This window comes from Ursus americanus, chromosome 8, assembly GCF_024610735.1.
Source record: "Ursus americanus isolate L20-20 chromosome 8, mUrsAme1.1.p, whole genome shotgun sequence".
NCBI classification, from domain to species: domain Eukaryota; kingdom Metazoa; phylum Chordata; class Mammalia; order Carnivora; family Ursidae; genus Ursus; species Ursus americanus.
Window position 1 is genome coordinate 67,259,190 of NC_142134.1, and position 26,274 is coordinate 67,285,463.

Sequence of the window (26,274 nt, forward strand, 5' to 3'; positions counted from 1 at the left end):
AGCTTTTGACCTCTGCATCATATCAGCATGGTGTAGAAGACCTTCTGGTCTTCTGTAGCTCTCAGCACCAGAGTAACCAATGCCCAGGATCTAATCCCCTCTGTCTGAGGCACCAGTCATGGCTTCTGTTTTCCTGACTGGACCCTGACTGATGCAATGTCTTTCTGAGCTGTTCTCAAATGCCACCTCCTTTCCTGACCCCACAATGGATATTTCCCGCCTTTAACCCCTCAGAGTGCTTATTTTTATGTCATTTACTGAATTTCATCTCCTTTGCTTTGTACAAAAAGCCCTTTCTTAGTCTTTGAAAATGTATCCTAAGAACTTCATGAACCCTCAGATTCAGACAATACCACCAATTTTTTTTAAACTTTTATACTTTCTATTCAGCTCCCACACTAGCACGGATTGTTATCAATTTTTGAAGAGGGCTGTATCCTTTTCAAACAGCAAAATTCCCCTGCCTTTTACTCTCAAGTGTCATTATGTTGAAATAGTCCAAAACATTTGAGCCTACTCACTAGCTGAGTTGTTGAGAATGTCAGCCATTAATGCACGTTGTTACAAAGTATGTTGGCAAATGTACAGATTCCACTGAAGCTGGTATTTGTCTGCCAACATACCAAAGTACCTCAAAATGGGTGTCTTAACAGAAATTTATTTTCTCACAGTTCGGGAGGCTGAAGTCTGAGATTATTAAGGTGTTAGCCGTGGTTTCTTCTGAGGGCTGTGGGAAGAATCTCCGTCTATCTTAGTTTGGTGGTTACTTGCAATCTTTGACATATCTAGGCAAGAAGTCGTGTCTCCTTCATCTTCACATGATGTTCTTCCTGTGTGTGTAATGTGTCCAAATTTGCCCTCTATTTATAAGGGCACCGGTCATATTGGATTAGACACTCACTCTGCTCTGGTATAACCTCATTTTAACTTTGCTCATCATATCCGCAACAACCCTCTTTCTCAATAAGAGCGTATTCTGAGTTGCTGAGGGTGAAGACTTCAACATAAGAATTTTAGGAGATACATTTCTACCCATCATGAAGTTACTTATAAAAAAAAGTTGAAACCATGGCTAATGAATTCATGCAAGTCTACTAAATTATAATACCACTTGAATTATATCTTTCTTCTCCCTAGGAACCTAGGTTTTAAAGTATTGTAGTATCATTTCTCACTCATGTCTCTCTTCCCAGGGAGAATATTTGTCAACTCGAAAGCTGCATAGCCGTACTTGTAATGGCCGTAATATATGCTGTTTATTATTAAGTACCAGTCTGTCTCCCCGTCTGGTTTATAAACTATTTGGGAGTAAGAATCAGGTGTCTCTTTCCCACTGGTACCTAGAAAAATACAGGGCTTTATAAGACCCCGTGACTGATCACTCAAGTGTATGTGGTGGAGTGCTCACTCCTTATACTTAGCATTGTGGAAACTACAAATGTAACTTCCTTCCTCATTCATTTTTCAGTTACATTTGACTATTTGGGAGGAACCAAAAAATACTGTTTTTAGAATTCTAGCCTCTCTCCTATAATCTCTCATACCATTTATAAATTTTACTTATCTTTGCTTTCCCTAGCTCTAAGCATCTGGCTGCCTCTAGTACATGTTAATTATGTCTGTTTGTACACATCAGAAACTCCAAATAACATTAGTTTATATGAATTAGTGTTATATATTTTTATCACGGACACTAAGGTCAGCAGTAGGCTGAAGCAGGCCGCTTTGGAGGACTTGAGCTCCTTCTTTCCTTTTGCTCTGCAAGGATTAGCATATATTTCCATTCTTGAACTCTGGCCCTTACAGATAGAGTCTAAGAACCAGGAAAGAGGAGGGGTGCCTGGGTGGCTCAGTCTTTAAGCGTCTGCCTTTGGCTCAGGGTCACGCCTGATCCCAGCGGTCTGGGATCGGGCCCTACATTAGGCTCTTCCGCTGGGAGCCTGCTTCTTCCTCTCCCACTCGCCCTGCTTGTGTTTCCTCTCTCACTGGCTGTCTCTCTCCCTGTCAAATAAATAAATAAAATCTCAAAAAAAAAAAAAAAAAAAAAGAAGCAGGAAAGAGGAATGGAGGGAAGGCAAAAGGGCTCCTTTTCCACATAGCCTCCTCTAAAGAGTTTCCCCAGATGCCCCACTCAATGACTTCCTTTTAGATCTCATTGGCCATTCGTAGTTTCATTAGAGAATGGAAAAACATTGGCATCTTGCTGGTCTCAATAAATCAGGGTTCTGTTCTTAAAGTAGAAGCAAGAATAGATATTGGGTTGGTAATTAGCTGTTTCTGTCACAGTGATTCTAAGAGATAATTAATAAATGTTTATTATCCATAATTGAATTCCATTGATATGACTTTTAAAAATTATAATAGGGAACGCCAGCTTCCTGTACTGACAATTGTCATACTATTGAGTCATCGGGGAGGTCCCTGGGGAGCCTGGCAGTTCCTTACTGACTTGCACAAATGTGACATTACACAGTATGGAGATAGTCTGATGTATTATCTCTGCAGTTTGTCTCCAAAAGTCCCGTATGTCTGTGAGGCTGCATTTTGGGTCCCTTGATGTTCCAGTCAGAAAGTGTGACTATACCCCAGAAGCCAGTGTCTGCCTTTCTGTTTTTTTCAGCAGAACTAAATCTCTTAATCCACCCTCCGATGGGGGCTTTAGGTCCTCTTATCCAGCTCACTGGGTCATTTGGAGGATCAGCAGGAAAAGGATTCAAGGTCTTTTTTGGGCAAGTTATACAAATCTTGTTGCATATGAATTAAAGCCAGTATCCTTGCACGGGTAGTTAAAAACTAGGGTCTAGTAGCAAGAGCTATCACATATTTAATTGTGGGACGTTAATTAGATCTTAGTATAATGTAGAAGGCTACCAGCTTAAGTTAGACATGATTTACATTCAAGAAATATATAACAAGAAGTCCAGATCCTTTTTATTAATATGAATTGGGCTAGAGGCCAGGAAAAACTGGGAAGAAGGCTAACAGAACTCCAAATAACTCATCCTCTCTTCGTATTTTTTGGTTCCATTCTTTATTTCATCATATGCATAGTTGCTAAGACTAGAAATCTTAACATTTTCTTCTTTCTCTTGCCTCATATCCAGTCATCAGCCTGCATTGATTCTATCCCTAAATACCGCTCAGTGTTGCTTTTCTTTGTTTCCACTACTGTCTTGAATCCATCATTTTTCTCTAACTAATCTCCTTGATGCCAGTCTCTCCCCAGACCAATCCAGCCTTCACACTGTGGCCAACATTAACTTAGAAATAGTTTTTGTTTTTCCTATGTTCATTGTGGCACAAGAGGCCTTTTTGCAATCCGGAGCTCAAGGCTCAAGCATAACTATCTTCCCATTCTTCCTTCCTTCCTTCCTTCCTTCCTTCCTTCCTTCCTTCCTTCCTTCCTTCCTTCCTTCCTCCCTCCCTCCCTCCCTCCCTCCCTCCCTCCCTCCCTTCCTCGCTCTCTCCCTTAGAGAGAATGTGAGTTGGGGTGGGGTGCAGAGGGAGAGAGAGAATCTTAAGCAGGCTCCATGCTCAACGCAAACCTGACACAGACAAGATCTCACAACCCTGAGGTCATGACCTGAGTCAAAATCAAGAGTCTGACGCTTAACTGACTGAGCCACCTGGGCACCCCATCCTCTCATTTCTTTACCCTTCTGTATATGTGACTGCTGCTCCAATGATTCCAAATGTCTTTGAGTTTCCCTAAAATTCTTTGCTGTTCCCACATCTTTGCTTAATAGATACTATTCTTTCTATCTTGAGAATCCTTCCCCCTTTGTCCTAGCTAGTAGAGGAATTCTAAGTGGATATCTAGCTTCACATGAAATGTCACTTCTCGTTGAAGCTTTTATTAATTTTCTGAAGCAGAAATTAGACACACGTTTCCTCCATGTTCTTATCCCAATTTATATTCCAGTCATTTATTTAGAATTCTGTCTACTCCTCACCATCCTGTGAGGTTCTTAAGGGTAGGGACTTTGTTTTACTCATCTCTTTATATCCTTTTCCTCTCTAGGACCCAGTACAGTGCCTAACACGTAGGGTACTCTGGAAATGATTACTGAATAGATATGAAACAATAATGGATGTCACTGATGCACAAATCAATTGCTTTAGGTGCATATTGTAGGAGATGGTACTGACGTGGATATAAAACATGAAGAACCATATTACACAAATAGTTGCCACTTTGGAGTACTTGTATGCCAGGCTTAAGGCTAAGCGGTACACATATTCCTATTTATGAAAGCTTCAAATGATTCTTTGGTATTTTTATCTCCATCTTCTGCATTGTGACTCAGGTCATACAGCTAGTAACTAGAATTATGACTTTCCCTTACATTTGTCTGAATTAAAGCTTATGCTTCTCTCACATATGCTCTGGTGGCTCACTGACAACATATGGGCAGGTTTGGGAATGAGCAGGGACCTGAGTGTGAGAAGACAGATGGAGGATTTCCCAAATACCTAGGCTTCTAGGGGCAGGTGGAAGGGGAGTCCTATGTTCGTCCTTCTCAAGATGTGAGAGCTTTTCCATCTACATTAGCCACTTAGTCTTTTGAGGAGTGGATAGTGCATGTGAGTGTTCATTTCTAAACCCTGATTCATGATTTAATTTACTGAAGAAGGACCGCTCTGGTCAGCTTGCTACTTTCCGTTTGAGCATATCTCTGCAGTCATCAGTCAACCACATAAAACAGCAATGTAAAAAAAAAGGTTTACGAAAATAAAATGAACTACAATCTACTTGCAAAAGAGTATAACGAGGTAAAATTTGGTAGAGGGGCATGATCTTAGGTTCAGGTAATTCTTGGCATATTTTCAATTTTTAACCCATAGATTAATATATGACGATAATACTTTTATCATCAAGTTAGGGTACTAGATAAAAACACTTAAGGTCTTATGGGTATTAGTTATTCAGTAAAGTATATTTTATCATCCTATTTCTTATCCTCCTCCTTCTTCTTCTCCTTTTATTTCAGAAGTTTTAGGTGATACCCTCAGTTGATTAAAGAGGTGAAAGCATGTTGTGTGATCTTCCTATCTCTGTAAACCTGTAACCTCCTTCTCCACCTGCCATATGTCTTCTCGTCTGAAGTCCTGGTCCTAATATTTCCCAAGACCCGTTTCAAGTTGTTTTGCTTTGTTCTTCTCTTCTTATCCCTTTTTCCTACTCAAAATCATCTTTTCCCTCCTCTAAGCTCCTGTAACTTTTGAACTAAACTGTTCTTATAGCTGTTGGTATATTCTATGTACCTCTCCCATTCTCAAATTTGAGTATGTTTTCTAAATTGTCTCTGTGTATTTAGTAGTTTCTCATTAAATTTGCAATTGCTAAATGATGGACAGGGCTACCTGGTAATTTAGCATTTTGTGATTTTTACTGCCTTTCATATTTATTATTCCATTCGGTTCTCATATAAGGATATCTATAATGAAAATAAAAACATTCTCAACTTGGAGATAGAACCCCAGAGAGGTTAAACAACATGCCAAAATTCACATAGCAGTGTCGGTACAGATCTTAAATAAAAATGAGATTTTCCAGATTCTCTTTCTGATGCACATCCCATTATTCTATCTGTTCTATCTGGAGAAATACTTCCAACATATAGAAAGTACAAAGCATTAAGAAGTCACCTTGAGTTTGGATCAATATTTAGCATATTGATTACCCTACCAATATATACCAATATCCTGTGGGAAAATGCATCTATCTTTAACGTAATTTAATAATTATTAGCATTACAAAATCATGGCCCTACAAAAACATCCTTTGAGGTGAAAACTGGTTATTTTAACATCTCTTATTCATTGAATCACACGTATTTAAAATATCAGACCAACCAACAAAGAAGTAATGTTTTTAAAATCCAGTAAAATCTAGCTGGCATTAATGAGAAATTACAATTTCAAATGCATTACCCTTGTAAGATAAATCAAAGGTAACAGTAATTAAGATAATTGCAAAAGATATTTTGGGTTCTGTGTATTTGCGCAAGTGTTGAGAGGTGGAATATAAATGTGAAGTATTTTTGTTCACTTTGGTATCTTCAGCTTGAAATAATTTTTAGACCACGACATTTTTTTCATACTAAGTCAAAATCTGAAATTTGTTGATGCAGTCTTGTCTCTGTGTGTGCACATATCCTCAAATTTTGGAACAAAATACTGGTTAGAGTTTTGCTGTTGTTGGTCTTATATAAAATATGAAGTTTACTACATGATTTTTTTCTTTTACTTTCCTTTTGTGTCAGTTAGAACACTTTTTTCTTCTTGATACACATAAGCACAGGTGATTCATTATTTTCTTCTGATATTAAAAGTCATCAAGCCATTATTAAATCCCCAAATATAACAGGTCATTTGACTGGAAGAATTTCAGCATGAATGATTATTGGAGGTACACAATTAACACTCTTGTAGATAGAAGTGGTTTCTAGAGGCTCTCCAAAGCGAGGTGGAGGAGCCATTTAGATGTAATGTGCACATATGTTCATTCTTAGTAATGGCTCTTTAATATCAGTGGTGAATGGCTTATCCACCTCTGTAAATTAAATGTTAATAATAGCCACTTAAACTCTAATCATTCTTTCTGACTCTTCTAGAATTGCTTCTACGCTTTAATAATACTTCACTCTTATGTATCCCAGGGCTCACCACCTTTTCAAAATAAGTATATTAAAGCTTTGAAATATTTCATTTGCATACAAAAATGACTCATCCATAGTTGTCTTCATGGTGAATAAGCTAGCTGCTAATCTGACTGTATGACTAAGAGGGGCAGAAGAGGGGTATAAGGAGATAGAGAGGAAGGAAATGACTTTAGATCCACAGGTGACCTGAGGACTGTTCACTCAGTTGAATAGTTTCAAGAGAAGTCCCCGGATTCTGTCACACTGGCCAGGCTGTAGCCACATGTTAATTTCTAAACTAATCATTGTCATAGAGTTCTCATTAACCATCCTTGGGTCATATGTTCAGCCTTCTAGCCAAGAGATGGGTCTTCCTCATAAATAAACAGTGTGATAAGTTGTGTGTTGTTCCAAAAAGCCAGGATGGGTTCTTTAATAAAAAAGTGTGTGTGTGCATATATATATATATATATATATATATATATATATATATATATGTATATATATATATATATGTATATATATATATATATATACAAAACAAAAATAAAAAAAGCAAACTGATTTGAGGCAGGCTGACAGAAAGGATTAAATGATGTAATGCATGTGAAATAATTCATACGACTCGTAATGGATAGTAAATTGCTCAATTAATGACACCTATTATCATAATTTTCTTGGTGATGATAGTATATAATATAATTGCCTTAACATTTGCTTTTTAATGCTGCTGGTCCAATTTTTCTGGCAGAATACACAGCGTGCCTCAAACTGGCTTATTCCCCAAAATGAGGACTACCGGGGGAACCATCGCTGTCTGTCGAGTTTAAATGATCAAACTGAAAAGGACAAGTCTTATGAGTTGTTACTGAGATAATTTTTGAAGGCTAGAGGAACATGAAATAAAATTCTGGAAGTTTCTATTAGGGTTTGGTGTTAGGAAATGGTCAGACAGACTTTCCCGAAGTAGTGGTGGCTGAGGAGATTGTAGTTCTTTCTATCTCCCCTTTTTCCTGTCTTTAATGTGTTCTCTCCATAACCCCCTCTTTCTTTCCTTCCTATTAGAGAAGGATGCTAAAAGAGAAACCATCATTTTCTAGTGCCTGTTGTCCACGGTGGACAATGGGGGGCAAACAGACACTTTGCTCTTCTTTAAGTACCCACCAATCTTCTAAAAGGTCCTGAGGATATTGAAGCTCCCCTAATGAGAAAGGGTTATTTCCTTACTAATCTGTATTTCCTCAACTTGCTCCAGTGCGTGTAACTAATAAGTGTGCGATCCAGGCTCTCGCTGTGGCAAAGGAGAACACTCCATGTAATGAGGTCTATTATTTTTCCCCCCATGCAATTTAATAGACCAGTAACTTTAATACCAAAAAAAAAAAAGTTTCTAAGACAAATCAAAATGTCGTTCTAATTGTATCACTTGTTTTCTCTTTCCAGCACTGATTTTCCCCCCTCTTAATTAGGTAGTATAATCCATTTAGCATCCATAAGAACAAGTTCTCATTGTTCACTTGTGGAGGCGTCCATTTACACATTCCGCTGCCACATGCAGTTCTCTACTTGTTGCCTGAAACTTTACAGGGGATTACAGAAATTAAAGCATGCTATTCTCTGTGAATAATCATAAAAACAAATATGCCCAAATTTATTCACCTTTTTAAAGGATGAGCATCAAATCAATCAGTGAAATGGAAAAACCATGAGAAACTCTTAACTCTAGGAAACAAACTGAGGGGAGGGAGGGTGGGGGATGGGGTAGCTGGGTGATGGGCGTTAAGGAGGGCACGTGATTGATGAGCACTGGGTGTTATATGCAACTGACAAATTAATGAACACTACCTCTGAAACTAATGATGTACTATAAGTTAGCTAATTGAATTTAATTGAAAAGAAACTCGGTGAAGTAAATAAGCCCCAAATGGTTTCTTTGTTGATGCATTCAGTAAAAATAATATTAGGTGGTATGTTACCGTTGTTAAGACATTAGCACTACCACAGTGTCCCATGCATGAGAGCTATATTTGTGAGTTCCCCAATAAAATAAAATGTCTCTTCAAGCTGCAAAAGCTGTTGCTTCACATTAACATGGTACACTCAATGCAGAAATAACTAAGGTTATTTGGTACAAAGTATTAAGATTATCTGGCTTTCAGGAATTTGGAGTCTCAGATTTTGTAAAATGAGCTGTATTTGTGAATATTTAATTTTCAGCACTTTGATCTATAATAGGCACTTATGTATTTATGGATACACTTTAAATTTTAATAAGGCTCAATTGCAAAAACAGCCATGGTCCATTTGCTGCAGGGGCCTTTAATCAGAGTGATGATAAACAAGGAGATCCAATAATCTGGAAATCAGATGCAGAGTTCATTTTACAATTACAATAGCCCAGTGGGGCATGACCTTAAGGTCAGAATCAGGAGGTCAAGATCAGGCAACACCAAGTGAAAGAAAGGTCAATTTTGACCCCTGTGAAGTATCATTGGAAGCCCATTTCCATTTGCATTATTTGCTTATTTTTAGAATATACATAAATGAGCTCACCAGGGGAGAAAACAAATTGCTATGTACAAAGAGAGAATGAAAAATTCTCAAAGGAGCATCACCCAATTAATAAGGGAAAAGTCAAAATAAAATGAAATCTACAAGTAAAGTCATAAATCAAATAGAAAAAAATCCACAAAAAACAAAGAAACTAAGTAAAAAGTTATCCCTTATGGAAGAAAACTGCTGGTTATTTCTTTCTGCAAACTTAGATATTACTTGTTTGGGGGAATGGAAGAAATAGTGGTATTTTTCACGCATATGTGGAATTTAAGAAACAAATGAGCAAAAGGGGGGAAAGAGAGAGAGAGAGAGAGGCAAACCAAGAAACAGACTGAACTATAGAGAACAAAGAGATGGTTACCAGAGGGGAGATGGTAGTGAGGGGGGGATGGGTTAAATAGGTGAAGAGGGTTAAGGAGTATGCTTGTCCTGATGAGCACGGGGTGATGTATGGAAGTGTTGAATCACTACATTATATACCTGAAACTAATATTACACCATATGTTAACTGGAATTTAAATAAAAATGTAAAAAGGGAGGGAAGGAAGGAAGGAAGGAAGGAAGGAAGGAAGGAAGGAAGGAAGGAAGGAAAGGAGGGAGGGAAGGAGAGGTAGGGGAAGAAGGAGGGAAGGGAAAGAAGGAAGAAAGGAAGGAAGTGAAAAGAGAGGAGAAGAAATGAAAGGAAAGGGAAAGAAAAGCACTTAAAGAGTAGATGTATTAGTAGAAATGGGTCATAGGAAACGAATTTTAGTCCCAACTTTGCCCTGATCTGTTATGGAACCTTGGACAATCAGAGAATCAGTACTCTCTCTGCTTATCCTGCAAGGATATGGTCCACATTGCTCCTTCTCTTCCTTAAAGACCCAGTAAGTCACCCCCTTTTCTGTGAAGTGACTTTCATGGCAGAGCTATTGTTTCTTCTGTTGTCCCGTGAATGCTGTTGAGATCTCCATTACATTACATGATGCATATTTGGGTCATTCCCCTACTGTACTCTCTGAACTCAAGGGACAGCTGTGAATTAGCTCTCAAATAAATCTGGGTATGAGTAAGTAGTATATATACCTTCATGGAGAATATATATACTTCAAATTACCACTGTCTGCCACCGAGCTTGGCAAATGGTGGGTCTGCAAAATATATTTGAAGACATTTTTTTGAAGTGCTTTGAAACTGTATAGAACTAAGCAATTCCGTGTCCTCATTCACACTGAAAAATTTGGATGGAATGAACTCTGAGTTCCCTTCTAGCACTCTTAAAAGTAGGTAATAATTATTATTATAACTATTTCTCATCATTTATTTGCTGATGATTCTGTACCACATAGTGTTCCAATGCTTTATAGTCATTCCATTTAGCCTTAAATAGACCTATTTAGGTAGCTTTTATGATCCCACTTTTTACAGGTGGGAAAACAGAGGTTTAGAAAACTTGATTATCTTGTCAAGGCAGATGGTAGAGTGTATATGGAAATTAAGGACCCCTTGATTAAAAAGCCCATGTTCTCATCCAGTAGGTGAAAAGAGGCAGAGAAAGATCTGTATGCATGTGGGTGCAAAGTAATTTTATTGCCTCAACGAAATGCATTACATAGAATGACAAAGGTTTAGGAAGTCGTATCACCAAAGAATAAACGGCTGAAGTGCCAACTGCTTATACCACTCACACACTGCTTACTTCTTTTTGATCATCACAGTTTTACATTGCAACATAAAAGCACGGTCTACATAAGCTTTGCTTCACATTCTAATTAATTTATTATAATGGCATGGCTCTACACAGGCAAGAGATCATTGTTTTCCCTTAATCACCACTTTTGATTGCGGTATCTAAATAGATGGCATTGATGTCCTTAGTCTTTGTACCTAGGTATTTCTTTTTAATATCACCTAATCAAGTGGCACTCCCTAATGAGGCTAACGATGTACGGTTTGCCTTACTTTAATAAAACTGAATCTGGAAAAATGCAGACTGCACATCATGTCAGGTAACAAGCATAATGCCTGCAACTGTCCAAGCTAAGGGTGGTTTGTAGCACTGCCCTTGGATGCAGTGCACGGTGGTTTATGGGAAGTTCCTGGCCACGGGTGCTTCTGGCCACAGCACACCTCTCCAGTCACCTTTTAAAATCTGAAGGCATCAGAACCACTTTCCCTTCATAGCAGCTTCTATTCAGACTCCCAGTCAGGGACCTCAGCCTCACTGTCAGCAGCACTGGCCTCCATCCCAGACTCCTGGGTCCACCTCTCCGTTTCTGGTCCAGCATCTGACCACTTGGATTTAGAAGAATCTCCACTCCTTCCTTTGTAACTTCTTTTTCTCCCCCCACCTTTGTTTTATTGACGTATAATTGACATATAACATTGTCTTAGCTTAAGGTGTACAGCATAGTGATTTGATATATGTATATAATGTGAACTACTCGCCACAGGAAGTTTAGTTAACATCCATCACTCACATAGGTACAAAGTTCCTTTTTTCTTGGATGAGGACTTTTCGGATTTACTCTCTTAGCCACTTTCAACTATACGATATTGTTAACTATACCATGCTGTGCATTACATCCCTAGGACTTATAACTAGATGTTTGTACCTCGTGATCACCTTCATCATTTCCCCTGCTTCCCTACCTCCCTACCTTGTTCTTCTATAAGTAAAAAACCCAGGAAGGCAACTGGACTTCCCATGTCCTAACAGTGTCAATTTAAGTCATTTGGGAAACATCTGACATTGGATTCAAAATTGGGAACTGGAACGAAGATGCCTGCGAGGCTCCACTATCTCAGGGACGTCCTCAGAGTAAACCACGTATACAGTCAGCCAGGGTGTGGAGCGACTGGGACCTGAGTAGTGGACTTGAGTCCACTTGGAACCAGTTTCCCACTCTCCATTCCATGACACCAGGATACATTGTTGTCTCTAGTTTTCTGATTTCAAGATGCAAACCCTTGATTATCAGGAAGCTTAAAAGAAGAGAATTTTTCACAAAAGCACTATTGAAATATTATTGGAGTCATAAGTTTTTATACAGGACATTTCTACTTATTTTTCTTATTTTTTTTTTTAAGATTTTTTATTTATTTACTCGACAGAGATATAGATAGCCAGTGAGAGAGGGAACACAAGCAGGGGGAATGGGAGAGGAAGAAGCAGGCTAATAGCGGAGGAGCCTGACGTGGGGCTCGATCCCACAACGCCGGGATCACGCCCTGAGCCGAAGGCAGACGCTTAACCGCTGTGCCACCCAGGCGCCCCTATTTTTCTTTTTTTTAAGTGATCTCTACACCCAGCGTGGGGCCCAAACTCACAAACCTGGGAGCAAGAGTTGCATTCTCCACCAACTGAGCCAGCCAGGCACCTGCTATACAGGACATTTTTCTATAACCATATTAAAAACTAAGTATACATGGTGACCGTTTTCAATTTTATTTGTATTTTTTCCCTAATATTGTGTTTTGCTCTCCTGATCTTTCTTGACATCCCACTGAGTGTGAAATAATGTGATTCTGGTAATATCCATGGTGCAACTAGCCAAGGTAATGACATTGGTGTTGTCACAGTCTAATTTGCTGTACATTTGTGTACGTTTCCTGTCCTGTATATTAAATCTAGGAAGGTCTGTTACTATAGATCACTAAAATTTCCATCAGCAAGGCATTCCTAAATATTTATCTAGGGTAAAAATAATAACAACAGTCACGTGGCCAAATGTATTTAGGCAGTGCTGTGTATTAGAGGCACTAGGAGAAGACCTGCAATGCACACATTTATCTTTAAAGAGGTGGTTAAGTGCTGCAGGAAAGAACTATGTCTCATGTAGCTGAAACCAGAATTGTCCTTGACAGTTTTTTAATATTGTTTTGAATAGTGTCTACTGACATATTACAGAATTAGTGTTCTGTGGAAGACCCTTGGCATAAACTGCCCTATAGAGTTATTTCAAGGTGACTGGCAGTTTGGGAAAACAGAAATGGCAAGCATTTCTGAAACCTTCTGGGAGAAAGAAAGCACACCATCTCATCTGGGAGGAAGCTAGCCACTCTCGGGAAGTTTGACATTATTCCCTTGTGAACCAGGAGACAGAAGGCTTGAGTCCATGTCCCATCTCTGATACACATCAACTATGAGAACAGGGGCGAGTCGTTTAACTTGTCTAGACTGGACTGTCCCAATCTCTGAATTGGATATAGTGATACCTGAAACACGTACTTAACGTATTTGTTGATAAAACACAAAATGGAAAAAAAAAAAAACAGGCAAAAAAGAATTGCTATCATCTCAACATCATTGTAATCATCCTTTAAAGGCTCTCCAACTTGAAAGCCAATAATCTATGAACATTTCACTGTGTTCTCAAAATCCATTTTTGTACACGTGTTTCTCATCCCTTAAAAAAATATGTTGGCTTTACAGATTTGCCAAGCAAATTTTATTTACCTCAATTGTATATTGAGACACAACAAACCACAAGATACTCATTTCCTTGTAATATTTGGGATCTGAAATCGTTCCAAGGCTAGAAAATGTGCATTTTTTTTTACAGCATACAGCTGTGTCCACAGACACACCTGGCCCAGTGCACGTCCAGCACTGATGGACCAGCTAACTGGATCTGGATCTGCAGTTGAGATATGAACTCTGACAACTGGGGAAATAACAGGGGACATGGGTCACAGTGATCCTATTTTTGTCTAAAGGTGTAATGGAGGCCTCTCTGTTTATCTGCTCCTGCTAACTGGATATACTCAATATTTATTTAAAGGAAGACATTTTCCACACATGGCAGAGAAGTCCCTCTGACATGTTTCTTATGCCTACCCGTATTTGAGACTATCTGTTTTGTGAATGGTTCAACTTTCCCTTTTGTGGGCTGTACCTGCTTTCATTCTGTGTTCTTATTCCCATGAATATCATGCCTTACTACAGCTGCAAAACTCAACTTTGTGGTTTCCATTAGAGAAAGTCCAATTAGGAGCATTAGATACATCCAAATATTGAATGTTTCCAAAGATGCCCTTGCCCTAGAAATCTCACTGATGGCCGCAGCTATTAGGTCCCTTCATGCCGGAGTAATTGAAGGGAGCAGACACTCTTCACTGCTTCTAAGTGTATGTTTGTGAGGTATGGCTCACAGACTATATTGATTTTTCAGAACTTGCACAGGACAAATGCAGCACGTTCAGTGAACTCAGTACAGGACGAGGAGGGAGGAAAGCAGCTCCCGGAATCATGGATTTGGCTGTTCTGTTGCAGTGATTTGGTAGATGGCCCCAGACAGGTTAATGCCTCTCCCTCTGCCTCAGTTATCCCAGATAACACAGGGAAAACACTTAAGCACTTACTGTTCCTTGAGGTATTTGCAAGCCAAGGACAATAGGCCAATACTTGAGAGCAATTCTAGCGAACTGTGAGAAAAATGTTTGGATTGTATTCTGGTACTACACTTCTACAAATGCATCAAATACCAGAAGAGAGTCTATGTTTAATTAAACAATGGGATGGAATAAATAAACCCAGGCAAAATCAAAGTGAATAAGACCAAGATTCATTTACACGTTTAACAAACATTTATTCGGCACCTACTGTGGAATGTGCTAGTTTCCAGAACTACCAAGATGAAAAAGGCATAGATGTGACCATGAAGAATTATGTAGTCCAGTAGGGGAGGCAGGCTTGTAAACAGACGGTGGAAGGAGAGTGAAGGAAATGCTCAGGGGAATAGGGGCTCTGGAGCATGGAGGAGGGTGAGTGGCCTTTTCCGGGGAGTTGAGACAAACAGGGGACCAACCATGGCAGAGGGAGCAGGCACACAGGGGAAGGGCATGCAGGCAGAAGGAATCACTTATGCAAACGCATGACATGTTCAACGAAGCACAAGATGTTGAAAAGAAATGGTAGGGAAAATGGAATTTAGTTTTGATATTGGCAAAGAATTGCTCTCAGAGGTTTGTCTCATTAGGAGAGCTAATTATTTGAGAATGTGATATTTTAAATGTTTCGGCCTGTGTCTGGGGTTTGGTTCGAAATAGAATGTCTGCCGTAAAGACGAAGGTGACTCTGCTGCTCCTAGCTTTGCCTTGGCTCCCCATCAAAATCGGAATAAAATACATAATCCTCCCTGCGACCTATATGCTCCTGTCTCCGCTCAGGCCGCTATAACAACATGCCATAGATTGGGTGGCTTACCAGCAACAGAAATTTATTTCTTGCCGCTCACGAGGCTGGAAGTCCAAGATCAGGGAGCCAGCACGGTCAGGTTCTGGTGAGACATTTCCAGGTTACAGATGGCCCTCTCCCTGTCCTCCCCTGGCCAGGAGCAGAGGCAGGAAGCAAACTCTCAGGTCTCTTCTTAAAAGAAGAGACCTCCATTCCTGAGGTCAGAGCCTAATTATCTCTCATAGGCCCCACATTCTAATACCATATTTGGAGTTAGGATCTCAACATACAATTTGGGGGGCCACACACACTGAGTCCATAACAACCCCCCATCTCTTTCCCTCTTACTACATTGCTTCCTGCTGTGCTTCCAGCCACCCCAACTTTCTTGATTTTCCTGTCTTAGGTCTTTACATTTGCTTTCCCACTCCGCCTAGAACATACGTCCCATTTATTTGCATGTCTTACTGTCTCCAATATTGTTCAGCTTTTGGCTCAGATGTCACCCTCTGGAGACCTTTACTGACTGCTCTCTCCAAAGGGCATCCCCCACTTACCCCTTACTCTTTAGAGCACTTATCACTACTTGACATTAGGCAATACAGCAACTTACATGCTTAGTATCTAACTTTCTGTAGCATATTGAATTGCGATCCCCGAAAAGATATATCCGTTTTCTAACTGGGGGACCCATAAACATGACCTCATTTGGAGAAAGAGTCTTTGCAGATATAAGGAAGGTTAGGAACTTGGGATGAAATCATCTTGGACTCAGGGTGGGCCCTAAATCCACTGACATGTGTTTATAAAAGGAGAGAAAGGAAGAAGATAGAGCTCTTGACTCTCTTGCCCTGTACTAAAGACCATGGTGATAATTAAAGGGCTAATATTAACATACGAAGACATTTGCTTTTGTTTTCTCCTTCAGTGTCTCTAACAGTCACATGAGATGGTAAAATATCACAGTCTCACTTTACAACTCACCAAATTCAAGCTCAGAGAAATCTCAGGGACATGCCCTGAGATCACATAGCTTAGTAGCTAAGATGCCTCATCACTTGGAACGGGGGTCTCTGAAGGCTCAAACTCTACACCCCTGGTAGGCCTATGCTTTCTAGCATTGGCATGAGCAGCAGAGAACCTCCATCAGGAGTGTGAGATATGCAAATATTACAATAGGTATTTCTGCCCACATCATCTCACTCAGTCCTCCTGACACTTCTGTGAGGCTGCTTCTGTTGGCTTCGGTTTACAGACGTGAAAACAAATATTAGCACAGGGCTGAAGAGAGATGGAGACATCATGAAGTTTTCTGTGGTTGACCTGAAAGTTCCTGATCTTTCCACAATAGACAACTTTCAGACTATGCACACCTGTGCTCATGAGTTTATTCCGACTCTTTGATGCCCCATGTTGAGCTTTCAGATGTGATTGCCCAGACTTCTTCAGCTATGCTGTACTCACTGCCCTTTTTCATCAGTCCTCTCTCTCAGCCCTAGTAAGAAAGGAGGTTTTCTTTTTCCGATCAGTCACCACCTAGTGCTTGGTCTCCAGGGGCCTGAGCTTCTGGCTGCTTTCTTTTCCTGGGACGGCTGAGGAAGGTGTGAACCAAAAATGTGTAGAGCCAACTTTTGGAGTTTCAGTAGTTTTTCTACATTTACTCTACCTCAGCTGAAACTTTATTGGCCCCCACATACCCTGTATTTTCTGACATTGCTGCTTCATGGCTTTGGGAACCCTAGCAGGCCTGAGAGTCGAGCTCTACAGAAAGATAAGCCACCTTAAGGAAAGGTCAGTCTTCCACGAGAAGCCTGAAAATGAGGTATTAAAAAAGTATGCTTTGCTGTGGCGAGGACAGATAACACTCTGTCCTTCCTCCTCAACCTCTGTCTTCTTTGAAAATAAAAGTACTCTCAGTTCTAGAGAGTTTCAAACTCCATGGTTCTATCTGATTAGCGTATGCACAAGAAATATTCCATAGGTAGGGATTTCTTCTGCTTTGTAATAACAGGAGAAAAGTGCCAAGTGCTCTCTGTACACTGTTTTATTCTGTCTTGGGATAATTCCTTTTTTGGTGCTTAAAATACTTCCTCTAATGCAAAATTGGTAAACTGCCTCAACCCCCTGGGTTCATCTTAAAGGAAAAAGACTAATGTCTGTCATCATTATTATTTTATTGCAAATCAGTCTCTTACCTGTATTTCTGTTATATCTGGTAACGTCCTTTCTGAATTAATTACTCAGTACTTTTACTCCAGTATCTTATGTTTGTGGTTTGAAGGCATCATCACAAAATGGTAAGGCCATCAGCTTGTTTCTCTCCAAATTAATGGAATTGGGAGAACCAATCATTGAAATGACCTTTCCTAATCACACAATTCATTAATATAATTTTACATTAATTCTATACTAGCTGTAAAAATAAGAATACTTCTATTTTATAACATACAGAGACTTAAAAAAGTCTCACTGTCTTTTACGATCTTCACAATAATCCAGTGAACAAATAGAACTATAGACAGGATTAAGCCACGTTTACAAACAAAGAGAGAGGCTCAGCTAAGGAAGGAACTTGCCTAGGGTCTCTGAATATTGTTATCTGGAGTAAGGATCTCTTAACTGGTATCTTTTCTCACAATCTGGCATTTCTTCCATTCTTCCATTTTGCACTGCTACCTCTGTTCTTTAAAGATGCATTCACATGTAGGGAGGAAAGAAGACAAAAAATTCTAGGACCAGGGAAAGGAACGAAAGTATAAAGACTCAGTGTGTGCCAGACAAGGCGAGATATTTTGTATATGCTATTTAATCCCCAGGAAAAATCCTAGTGTGTCCTCTGCAAGAGAGAAACGGAGAACTCTAAAATCTCCACACTTAACAGCTTTTGGCAGTGTTGTATCCTTTCCATTGAAAGAATAATAATTAATTTTTTATCAGCCTGTCAAGGATGTTTAGTCTTTTGGTAACAGTTCACAGCACTAAGATGCGTAGGACTGTCACATTTCTATAAACCGTAGCCAACTCCAAAGATCATTGAATAATTCAGCAGGGAAAGTTCCTAGTATATTAATGACAAGGAGATATGAGACTGGCTATGGATTGGGTACAGGTAGAAATCACAGTTATTCACCAAGGGAAAATTTATTGTTAAAAGCTGGAGGGACCAAAGAGTTTCAGTTAGACATCTGTCAACTTTATTATCTGCCTCATTGCACTCCTCTTGAATAACCTAAGTGGGTTGATATGTTTTCCAAATATAATCATGTCCTTATAAAAAATGTTTCAGAGTTTGAAGTGAAGTGAAAAAGCATTTATTTTTCAGTTTTGTATATTGATTAAAGGAAACATTTTTATATGCAATAATTATTCACAAATACCATATATATCTTATATATCTCTGTGTGTGTATATGTGTGTGCATAGTAAAAACTATGGCTAATCTTTGCCAGATTTTTATTTGTTTCCAGTCTTTCAAATCTTCAAGAATGTACTCGGGTTATAAAACTAGCTGAATATGCAGTGAGTGACCATAAGTGACCCTCTAAAGCGTTTTAAAGTGTGGTAATGCTTCTGGGTGTGGAAGAGAACAGAGGCGGGAGTCCTTAGGAGGAGACATAGCAGTGTGGAGTTTCTGACTCAGAAAGATTGAGAACTCTGTTTCGTTTTAAAGTGTTTAAAATTGACACTTAGAGCAGACTTTTGCAAGATGTCAAAGATCATATTCAGTAAATTCAGGACCTGGTTCTCCTGGAATGCGCTATGGTGTAAAAGATAGTTTACCATGTAGGTAATCATACAGAGCTTGATTTTTTCCATTGGAATTTGTAAGCATCTATGTCTGGGATCATGTCTATGGGCAGGGAGGTGATGTAGTCAAAAGTTTTGACCCAACAGGGACAGATGTGGTGATGAACTTTAAGGAACTATACGACTTGACTAGTAACTCTAACACAAAGCTGGTTTGAGTAGCAACTGAAATGATTCATTGATGGAGGACAGAGGCTAGAGATAAACTAGTGAAGAGAAATTTTCAGTGAGGTTATGGACTGGAAGTCAGCATATTCTCACACACTGTAATCTTCTAATTTGCTGTGAGCATGGGGGCTGCAATAGTCAATTTGGGTGAGGAAACTGCTCCTTCGTCCAGTATTCATTATTAATTTAATTAACACTGTTTGATCAAGTTTTCTGGTACTTACTTCAAATGTTAATCTTCATGGTCATCTGGTTGGCAGTTAATTTCTCCTGTTGGTTATGCAGGAAGGGAAAACTGATGTGTACTGTCTGCAGCCTTGTCTGTGATTGGCCATGACCTTGAAAACCTTGAGACGAGATGCATGGAGAAATTTGCAAGACTGTTTTGCAAGCAGCCTCTCTTCCCTACAGAATTTTCTCACAGCAGACAGATGTAAGGGGATATATGCACTAAAACACCAAGGATTTAAATCAATGAAGATGGATGGCTGCCATTAGGACCTAGGCTGCTGTAGTTGGACATTATCTGATGTGCGGTCAGCTTGCCTTTATTGAAATAAATGCAGCAGAATAGATGTAACTATAATTGAGGGGCTCACAGAGTGTTAGCAGTGGAAGGGTTCTCTGAGGTCATCTAGCTCAGCCCTAGATTTAGCAGATAAACAAAGAGAGCTCTTGAGGGACACTGCTGACGTGTCCGAGGTCTAGCTGGAATCCTGATGTCCTGAAGCCCGTCTCATTTGGGACTCTCTCCTCGTAAGTCCCACTGCCCTGTGTTCAAATCTAGGCTCTATTTACTACCTGAGCAAGTCGCTTAACTTCTCTCTATGCTTTCTATGCTTTAGTTTCCCATCCACAATTTGGAGGTAATAATAATATATAAGGCATTCAGCTTTATGAAGAGTACTATATGTCTGACAGATACTACACATCATATTCTTTTGGCTATTTTTATGCTTGTTATTAGCATCTAGTATTAGAAGAAAGGGAGTTTTTGCATTGTACTCCTTAGATCATTGGTTCTCACCTGGGGATGGTTTACCCTCAGGGGATATTTGGAAATGTTTTTGTTGTCCTAGCTCAAGGTCAGAGGGTGCTCTGGCATCTAATAGGCAGAAGCCAGAAATGTTGCTGAACATCTTATAATGAGCTCTCCCTACTTTTAAAGCCTATATGTAAGAGTTATTTACACATTGTCAATACCACTCATTCTTTCCCAGCAATTGGTTGGTATGATCTCAGCAAATGATCCAAGTTCTTTTTTTAACACAAGAGTGTGTAAGAAGGTTTACATCTTTAGCCCTTTGTATACTGGTTATTCACTTGGATTGTGTAGTGTTGCTATTCATTGTTTTTGATTTCATATTGAAGGAGGAAAAGAAATCTTATGGCCAGAAGTCTTAATAGATAGTGTTGTGCTTTTACAACTCTTGAAATAGAAGAAGGCCTTCCCACCCATTGAAATTTATTTCAATAGAGTTTATTTAAAGTGTTCTCCTTGCCCTGGTATTCCTCTTTTTCTTTTCTTTTCTATTTTCTTTTTTTTTAAACTTATTTATTTATTTGCTTTGGTGCTGTCTTGATTCAAGGGGACAGTTGTTACCTTGATGTAATCTGTAAGTATTTTTCTCTTATTTGTAAAAGTGAAACATAAAATCTCACAAAATTAGATTTAATATATACCTGAGATCATGTAGACAGTTATAGCCTTCTCGAAAAGCAGTTTTCTCTATATGCCTATGTTTATAGAGTTATAAGATCCCTTTAAAATTGTGAATAACCAGGAGAATATAGTGGTTGATAGCCCAACAGGGAGAACTAACACTTCTAGCTGCACTGTGTTAGATTTCATTGTGAGCAATAAGATCATATAAGGACCCCTCTAAATATAAATTTTAGCAAGAAAATCTACAAAAGGGAGCACTTTTATAAGTGTGATATACTGTTAAGGAAACACTACTCACACACACATACACATATGCTATATGTATATATAGATACAATGAATAAATGTGAGATCGGTATGCATATATTAAGCTTAACTAGATTTATTTATTATTTTTTAATAATAATTTTTTATTATGTTATGTTAGTCACCATACAGTGTATCTTTAGTTTTTGATGTCATGTTCCATGATTCATTATTTGCTTATAACACCCAGTGCACCATGCAATATGTGCCCTCCTTAATACCCATCACTGGCCAAGATTTTATTTATTACTTATTTGAGAGAGAGAGAGAGAAAGTGAGCACAAACAGGAGGAGGGGCAGAGGGAGAGGGAGAAGCAGACTCCATGCTGAGTGGGGAGCCCAATGCTGGGCTTGATTCCAGGACTCTGGGATCATGACCTGAGCCAAAGGCAGCTGCTTAACTGACTGAGCCACCCAGGCACCCTGAGCTTAACTAGATTTAAATCTAAAGATGTATCACTAGATTTTTTTCCTTCCTTTCTCTTTTATGTCAGTCAGCTAAGCTGCAATACTGCTGTCTAACAAATTATCCCAAACTCAGTGGGCTTGCAACAGTAGATATTTATCCTCCAATTCAGGTGTCTGCACTTGACTCTGGTTCAGCTGATCTAAACCAGGTTCAGCTGGAAGGCTCAGGTTTGTCAGTTTTCCATACGTGTGTGTCCTCGTGTGTAGTTGGAGGGAGCTTGGTTTTATCACCGTGGGTAAGCTAGAGCACAAGAGCCAAGTCAGACTTCACAAATACATTTAAGGCTTTTCAGATCATATTCACTCACATTCTGTTGGCCAATTCAAGACACACAGCCAGATCCAATGACAATGCGCGGAGGAAAATATTTTTCCCATAGTGAGAAAGAAAGGGGGATTTGAGTAAGTATTTGCTCAAAACTATTTCCAATCATCACCTTCTTCTTATTTCAAGTAACACTACATTCTCTCTTTCCTGGGTTTATTTTCTCTGCCTCTTCCCACCCTCAAAATCAAGGCTGGTTATCAGAAAAGCAAGCCCAGATCTGTGCTGCGTCATTTAGCTTGACATTCTATAGCACGCATCAATGTTTTTCCACATTTATAATGATATGTTAATGTATGCATGGATGTGGTTAATTTGTTGGAGACAATAATTTAATTATAGACTCAGACATTCCGCAGCATAAACAACTTAATGGGAAAAGAAGACATAAGAATGGCTGAAAACTTCAGATTTGGTACCAGAGTGTAATTATGAAATGACATACCAATTAGGAGATGCAAATGACTTTTAAGAAAAACAAGCATTTTAGAATGTTTCATGTCTTATCCTAAAGAGCATTAGTTAGCAAATCAGAGAGGAAAATAATATACACAATAGTGAGGGTCATGACAAGGCTGTTTCTCTCCCACGCTATCGAATCATCTCTTTGTCTCTTTTCTCTCTAATTTATTTCTTTAGCTGTATATATACCAGAGTTCAAGTTCCCAGAAAAAACAGTCAACTTTGCTTCTCCTTGACATAGGCTGTACATGCAATATAAAATCATGTAATGCCAGTAGGAGGTCTGTGGTAGATGCAATTCTGAGAACGGCCCCCATGGCCCATCACCTTTGTAAAATGAATCACCTCCTTTTTGATATGAGTAGAATCTTTGAATATGATGAGATATAATTCCTGTGATTATATTACATGTTACAGCTGACCTTAAAATAAGGAGATTTTCTGCGTGGATCTAATCTAATCACATGATTCTTTGAAAGTATAGCGCTTTCCCTAACTGATGGCGTAAAAAACATACCAGAGAGATTCAAAGCATGAAAAGAACTCAATATACTGTTGACAGTTTGAAGATGGAGAGCCTCATGAAGAAAGGACTGGGGGACAGACAGCCTATAGAAGACAGCAGCCCGAGAAGAGATACAGCCAACAAAGAAATGAGGACCTAGGACCTGTAACGACAAGGTACTGGGTCCTACCAGTAACCTGAATGAACTTGGATGTGGATTAGTCCCTAGAATTTCTAGATAAGAGTCCAGGCAGCTGATACTTGGGTTTCAGCTTTGTGGGATCCTCAGTAGACAATGGAGTCTAGCCTGCCCAGACTTCTGACTACAGAATTGTGAAATAGTACATGGATAATGTTTTCAGCCACTACGATTTTGGTAGTTTATTATTCAGAGTTATAAAATGAATACAATATCTTAAAACTTTTATATGTGTGTATGTGTGTGTATCTATTTATCACTATGTCAGTGACACCCTCTTCATATGTTAAAGCTGACACATTAGCTCTGACAAATCATACATAGACTTTGCTAGATCGCTATTTTTAGACTGACCTTGGAGTTTACTTAAGTCAAGTAATCTTACCCTTGTACAGAAGCAGATGTAGAGTTTGTGGGATCTGGAGCTTTTATACAGTTTTAGGATTCCCTTTAAGAAAAAGATGATATGGGTAAAATATAAAACTAAGTACAAAGTAGTGAAATTTATTTAGGATGAAAAATTACAGATTTCAAAGTTATAAATTTTAGAAAGCTGACTAATGACATAAATATAAAAAAAAACTAAAACAGGAACATTTTAAATATATTACCTGCCTTCTTCATCTGTGTGATATTTTTCTTAATGTTTGCTTGTATACTATTTGATAATTTTGTAATATTTTTATAGAGAGAATACAAAGACAACTCAGGTTTATAGCAGAGTTGATAGAAATTTATTTTTTATCATAATCAGGAAATTTCACTTTTACTTAGCAACTCATGTATAATAGTATATAAATTTTCAGATCATTGTCAAATATGAGATAATAGCTATTGATTTTCTTCTGTAAGTTGTAAGATTTCATGATATTTCAAACTTTGTTGTGCATTAATATTAAATCATCATTGAAGTGACAGTATTTATTAACAAGTTTTTCACTGGTATTCTCAGGTTAGTCATGTATTAAGAGTTACCTTTATCAATATCAGTAATTTCTGTCATTTTAATGTGAAATTTAATTATTTTTTCCAGTGTATTCATTTGATGCATAATTCATTCCTCTTCATTACTTGACTTATCAATCCAAGAGCCCACACATTACTTTTAGTCAAAATATATCTCTTCTACTAATGACCACTCCTTTTGTGTAGTCTAATTTTTTGGTATTTTCTTCATGTCAACATAATTTCTAAATTGATAGTTTCACTTTTCGTTTTTATCACTTTTTTACTGTGTATAATTTGCCCTTAATTTATTTTTATCGAGATATAATTGGCAAATAACATTGTATTAGTTTTAGGTGTACAACATATTGATTTAATTAATGTGTATATTGGGAAATGATGACCATAATAAGTTTAGTTAACGTTCATCCTATTATATTATTTTGTTTTAATTTATTTGAAAGAGAGAGAGTGTGGGAGGAGGAGCAGGGAGAAAATCTTCAGGCCGACTCCCTGCTGAGTGGGGAGCCTGATGTAGAGTTCAATCCCACAGTCCATGAGATCATGACCTAAGCTGAAACCAAGAATGTGATGCTCAACCACCCAGGCATCCCTCATATTGTATTATTTTTATCTAATTTTCTTCCATTTCTTTAATATGTCATTCTATAAATGACAACAAAAATAATTTCATATACATACTAATCAACACATATAACTTCTTGCTGTTTCATTGAAATGTGCTACAACATGTTTTCAAATTGCAATTAGAGTGGCATTTTGGAATTTCTCATGCTTTTGAATATTTTACAAGCTTGTTTTTTAAGTTTTTCTTGCAAGTATTTAGAAATATATTTTTGATACCTAAAATATCTCTGAACCCAACTTGTAAATTAAGTCTGAAACAGCTTTGTAATGACAGTCCATCTAGTATCCATATTCTTCCAGCACTGGGGACTGCCAGAGATGTTCATATCACCTTTGGGTCACCTTTATATCAAGACATCAAATGAGTTCACACATTGGGTGGTAGTCAGCTTTGAGGAAGCCATTTTTACCCTAGGAGAGTCATCTGTAACTTAACTACACATAAAGAGTGATCATAAACCACACAAATAAACCTAAGGTTCCCCTTAGCTGGATTCTAAAAATGATCATGGTTGCCCCCAGGTCTGAGAGATGTAGGAGAAAGTGTGCCATACAAAAGTTGGAGTGGAAGGGGTCAACAGTGTTAGCTAATTCCAATTAAACCATCTTGCCTTCTACATATCAGAAAATTATATGACTGCATGAACATGTTACTAGAACCCATGGATGGGGTGAACCATGTGAGGGAGGGGCCTGAAGCCTACGTTTCATTGGCTCCACTGTAAATTTAACTCTTCAGGTAGGTGTAGTATTTGTTAAATATTGCTTCTTGATTTTTTTGTTTTTTTCTAACAGTGAACTCTTTCCTCCTATCACCACCACCCTCTTTGTAGACAGGTTACGGATGGAGGCTTATATTTGGGAGTAGAGTAGATGTTTTCTCAGGGAAAGGGAAGAGTAGGAAGGAAAGAGGTAAAAAGTTCAGCAGTGGAGAAACCCCAATAAATCAGAATAAAGCAAAGCACAACTAATCACAGGGTGGAAAAGCTATCAGATTGTGGCACAAGTCAGGATGGTATGATAGTTAAGTGTCTTTGAAATATTTGAATATTAGACCAGAATCCTTTAATATCTTTCTTGGTGGTCATGAGTGATGTTCTAAAATACTCTAATAGTGGCCTCAACAGAAGGATTGCAAAAACCCCTCAAGACCTACAGCAGAGCCTTTGAAACATTGTCCACTGAATGTTTGTGTCTTGTGAGGTGATAATATGTATTCTTTAAAAGTCAGATCCATAGTTTTGTTTGGTAAATAATGGATTAAACAAGGTTAGACTAGTTTTTCTTTTTACAGGCCTTAATTTGAACCTTTAGGAAGCTATTAGGATTTGCAAATGTCTAAGAGTAGGATAAAGTAGTGTTAGTTATTATTTGCAGTAGTTATGTTCTGTAAAGTCATGGCAAACACTGAATTAGCC